The sequence below is a fragment of the Sinocyclocheilus grahami genome, unplaced genomic scaffold, assembly GCF_001515645.1.
Source record: "Sinocyclocheilus grahami isolate Dianchi unplaced genomic scaffold, SAMN03320097.WGS_v1.1 scaffold99.1, whole genome shotgun sequence".
NCBI classification, from domain to species: Eukaryota; Metazoa; Chordata; class Actinopteri; order Cypriniformes; family Cyprinidae; genus Sinocyclocheilus; species Sinocyclocheilus grahami.
Window position 1 is genome coordinate 1,548,378 of NW_015505278.1, and position 6,000 is coordinate 1,554,377.

Below are 6,000 nucleotides of genomic sequence, written 5' to 3' on the forward strand. Positions count from 1 at the left end.
TTTAAAGTTTAAGTTAACAATAATAACACTTGTCCAAATGTGCACTAACCACAGGTTAGTGGCTCTGATAGCCTTAAAATGTTTATAAACTTAGGTCAGTTAGTTTGAATTGAATTGATTGAATGAAATCATTCTCAGTCAAATAGTATCATAGTATGCTTGATATATGAAATATGAAAGCAGTGTAGTGGAGCATTACAGTGGTCAATGATTTTTGATGGGACCTTAGATGACCTAGAACCACTTGATGTACACCACTCTTCCCTCTTTCCTCCCACTCTATCTTACTCCATCTTCCGCCTTTTCATTGTGACACAAAACCTGCCTTATCCAATTTTGTGCAATCACTGTCCCATCATGCAGCGAGAGATGCCCCCTGCCACCGCCATTTATATCTGTGTGGAGAATGTTACTGAGCTGTGACCACACCACAAACACATTTTCCTTTTCCGCTTCTTCATTCTCTCAGACGAGACACAGTGGCCCTCCGGGTCTGTTGGTCTCCCACATGTTTTGAGAGTCGGGCAAAACAAATCTTTTGGGGCTCACTTGAGCGCGACAGGCTTTTTGTTGGGGTTCAGGAACCGAGCAGTGCCAGCTTATAACCGGATGATGAATCCTGCCTCCTACTGCCCATCTCAGTGCCCGTCTCCCTCCCTCACGCCCCAGGACCGATGGCGAAGTTCGGAAGTTCTGGCAGTTACGGCCCTCTTGAGCCAAATGTAAAACTGAAGATTAATTGTTTCTTCTTACGGCCCAAGATAAAGGACTTGTTGAATGATTTATACTTTTGTCATATAACCCATGGTGAGGGAATTTGGTGATGCAGTCCTCTTGGAAAGTTTTCTGTAACACTTCAATAGACTGTAATTTTATGCTAAACGTCCACAGACAACGGTGACTTCACATCCTGTGTGAGTTCAAGATGACTTGAAGTCACATTCACTGATTGATTTTGTTATTTAACCCTTTCCAAGCTAAGGACTACTCAAAGGATAGAGAAAAGGAGCAGGGACCGCCATATTTTATAAAGCTGAGTATAGCATTTTAAGCCTGACAAAATAACTTGCATATGGTACAACAATATAAAATACACAGGTTCCTGTTTTTATGTCTCTTTATGGCTGCAGGAGTTTAAGCACTACAGGAAAGCACAAGGACCATGCCAGGGTTCTCAACAACTGCAACGTCTGAAGCACTGTACTGCATTTTCTCTTTTTAAAGATAACATTTGCATTCCATTGTGCATGCATATAATAATCAACATATTTGCGCAATCCAGGAAGTAAAAGTTCCAATCAAAAATAAGTATAGGATAAAAAAAAAAGTTGTGCGATTTTTTTTTGAAAGATTAAATTAATAGATTCATTCAGGAATAATACAATACAAGTTTATTTGTATAGCACATTTAAAAACAACTGGTGTTGACCAAAGTGCTTTACAAGGCTAAAAGAAACACAATAATGACACAAAGCATTTAAGCACTAGAGAAACAATAAAAGTCGGATAAAAATAAATAAAAGCCTAAACAAACAAACAAAAAAAAAATACATATATATATATATATATATATATATATATATATACACACATATAAAAAAAAGATGAAAAGCAGCCTGGCTCCCCAGATTGACAAAGTTTGGGCGGATCTGATGTAGGCTGGAAGGCTATTCCATAACTTAGGACCTATGACCGCAAATGCGCGATCACCCCTATTTTTAAGTCTGGTTCTAGGGACATATAGTATATCAGAGTCCCTAGATCTAAGTGATCTAGACTGAGAAGGAGGATCACATATAAAATAGAGGAGAAAAGCTGCCTGGTTCCGCAAAGACTTAAAAACAAATAACAAAACTTTGAAATCAATTCTGTATTTGACTGGTAGCCAATGAAGTGAAATCAGAACCGGTGTGATATGATCACTTTTACGCTTCCCTTTGAGGAGCCGGGCTGCGGCATATTGAACTAACTGTAGGTGTGTGACATGTCTGAGAGGCACCAATGTACAAAGAGTTACAATAGTCTAGTTGAGATGTTACAAATGCATGCATGACCGTTTAGAAAATCTTACCAGATAAAAAGGGCTTAACCTTTGCTAAAAGACGAAGATGATAGAAACAAATCTAACCACAGCACATATCTGCTTATCAAATTTAAATGTACCTGTACCTGTATTCAAAAAGTTGATGGACAGTAAGAGTTTTTTCCCAACAGGGATGCATTAACTGTATTACAGTACATTGTTTCATATACTTTATGTTTGGTTAAAGTTTTGTGCGTGTGTTAGAGAGAAGGAAAGAGACGACAGAGATCAAGATCAGGCTTCACATTTGCATGTTGTTTTTAGCAGAACAAAAAGATTGTCCTGTGTCCTCTAACAGGCCATTACAAAGAAGAAGATGGATGATCTGCCAGAAACAGATGTATCTCTTGCTTCAACAGATGTTGTGATCTCCCGGGTAGTGCTACAAAAACACATCAGGATGAAACAAATAATGTGACTGAGAAAATGTCTTCATTACGGATCATGCTCTTCTGCATGTACAATTAAGGAATAATTAAAGGGGTCCTATTATGCTTTTTCACTTTTTTAATTTTAGTCAGTGTGTAGTGTGTATGTTTGGGCATAAAAACGATCTAGAAAGTTACAAATCTCAAAGTCCACTCCAAAGGGAGATATTTCGTTTTTTTAAAAACCCTTTTCAAGAACTACAACGAACGGCTCGTTTGGACTACAGCGTTTGTTTTCCGGGCTTTGTGATATCACAAAGCGACTCATTGGAATATCATTACAAATAATTCCCACCTACAGAAATTCGAATGGTTGGGGGGTGGGCAGGGGCGAGGTTGTGGTTAGAACGCTTGGTTGAGTGACTGCATCAGACGAGACGATGAAGAAGTGCTGCTGCAGAGTTAGTGCATCAGAGAAAACCAAAACCTGCTGTGCTGTAGCTTCAAATTTTCGGCATGTCTAGAACAATTCTTATAAGTATAACATGACACAGACAGATGCCAAACGGCACCACCGGTGTGCCTACACTCATAGAAAATAAAGTATTTTAATTTTAAAGATGTGGCGCGATGCTGTGCTTCTCATCCGGTGTGCGACCGCCTGAAACGCTGTTTTTTTTTCACCTCCGTGAAACGTCTTTGTTTGGGCTTCCGAAAGCAGATGATGTCAGGAAACAGTGGTTGCAATTTATTTTTTAACTCCGTTCCTGAGCATTATAACCCCAATTTGCTATTGTGTGCTGCGCATTTTACTGAGGACAGCTTCCACAACATGAGGGAGAAGTGCCGGATTCGCCAAAAACTTTTGTTGAAAGACAGAGCAAGAGGCGGGGCAGTACTGAAACACCGTCTAAGCTGTTCGCCAATCACAACGCACTGGGACAGCTAACCAATCATAACACATTTTGTTTTTCAGAAGGTGGACCTTCATCAAAGCAGGAACTAATCGAGCCATTTGTGCCAGCCTGGGGAGAAAGGTATTTTAATAATGTAAATTATGTGAAAAATATGTGTTTTTCGAACCACCAAGCATGAGAGCATGTTCTAGTACAGTGTTTCCCAACCTTTTTTTTAGTCGCGGCACCCTTTGGATATTTTAACAAACTTGTGGCACCCTACAAAATTAATTTTGTCACAATATTTGAATTTCTAACTTCGATGTGATAGTTTGAAAAGTATAGATATTCTGTATGCTACAACAGGGACGAACTGCAGAATATAATGTCATACAGATATTTTTAATATTATTAAAAAATTTTGTCCATCAATGGTGGCAATCAGTACGCTAATTTCTAATGAAGAGACCAATTTATATGACAGATTTTAATGTAACGTTAGGCTTTTATACATATGTAAACATTTAATTACCATTATAACTAGCTATCTCACAAATTTTTGCTCACTCAGTGTTTTTTTTGGTGCAGTAGCACGAAATTATTATAGAGAAATGAATAATGATAGCACAAATAAAAAATAACGACAGGCCTTCGAATTAAATAATTTGCTTTTTAGTTTTTCAGGTAGGTCTAACAGTAGGGTTAAGATATTTAACTTTTTTTTTTCATTTTTTTTTACCAATTATCCAAATAATGTTTAGTCCTAGAAAGCTAGGCCTATTATTATCAGAACACGCGAGCATAACATAGCGGTTAGCAGGTCAATGAATGAGAGGGCAGTGTTACCAGAGTTGCCCATATACCACACCATGTTACAACACAGTAGGGCTATTGCAGACAGAAACAATACTGTACTACATCGATGTTTCCTGTGGGCCCAATTTTTGAGTGGACTTTGCTGTTCCGGTTTGCATGAACGACTGAGCGGAGCACACACACGCATAGAGCGGGATAATACGCAGAGCGTCACACCACTGAAAGTGAAACCTGAGCAGTTAACTAATTTTCAACAGCCGAAATTTTGGTGCATCTCTAATTATTGGCGACATCAGAAATGGATATTATATAATAGATACTTTTTTGAACATTTTAGCAATTTAAAAATATTAAAAAATGATTTTTTACACGACACCCCTGCTCTCGACAGACGGCACCCCGGTTGGGAAACACTGTTCTAGTACACCCCCAAAACAAAATCAAGACTTTGTAAAATAGCATAATAGGACCCCTTTAAGGAATAATTGGCAGTGTAGAGTTTATTATTTTTAAATAATTATTAGAAGTAGTTTTTTTTTTTTTTTAATGCAAGTACTGGGAAATACTAGGCTAATGAACTACATGTGTATTTAATAATTATAACATTGAACTGCTTATTACTACATTGTTAGCACTGTATATAACTAGTATATTCAGATGCTGAGAGGTCCAGGGTTTTACATAAGTTTGCTTTTTGCTTGTTTGTTGTAAAGTAGAAAATTCCCATTAAGTAAATATGTTGCACATAATTTTATTTTCCACATACATAAAATTAGTCGGCAATTTCAGTAATTTTTTTTGTTAGGACGTGTTAAGAGATCATGTAGATCTTTTCTATTAGCAAACGTGGGAATATCATACTGTATATGCTTGTGTTTGTTAGGTATCCAAACATTGGCAGACCTTGTGTTTACAGACACCACTCTGGAAATTTCAGTATTGCTTTAGAATATGGTCAAAATCTTGATATCAACCCAAGATGAATGGAGGTGCAATGTCATTTAGCATTTTTGCCATCTGATAATGAATTCACTCTAGAAATATTTATTTTACTAACTCCTCCATTAACAAAGACATTGAATGTATCTATTAAAAGTGAGGTCACTATCTCTCTACTGTCTCAATATCCAGAGAGACAACATAGCGTGCAGAGGAGCATAGAATAAACATTTGCCCAGAACAGAAAAGGAAGAAAAAAAAAAGAAACCCATAAAAGCAGATTGGTAGCGATGGCGAAGACTGATAGCATGTCACCCATTGATCTTTGTCTCTTACGGAAGAGAGTTAAAAATAACCTACGTGTTTATATGCCTTTATGTAAGATATTGTTAAAATCTGTGAGTGTGTTTGCAAATGGGTCAGATGAAAAAGCAGAAGAGGGAAGAACAGTGGTGGGATGTTTGCATAGTGTCTGCCACGGCTTTATATCGGACTGATTATGGAAATATGGTGATCTGTGAACTAATCGGAGTCTGACTCTTTCTCTTTATGCCACAGTTTATCTGTTCACTACCAGAACAGTGACCAACAATCGCTTAGCAAACTGATCAAATATGTATTTGATGTTGACAGACAGCATACTTATTTTTGCATTGGGATTGCTGAACCCCAGTGTAAAAATCAGACTCATGTGTAATTAAGCGATGTGTCATATAAATGTCTACACTTTAATTAGGGAATTGTAAAGTGGTTTATGTACATCAGAACCTATTGTTGCCCGTTCCCCTGGTTTTGTTGTAATGACATCAAGATTACACCAAATATATATATATATATATATATATATATATATATATATATATATATATATATATACACACACATATATATATTTCCC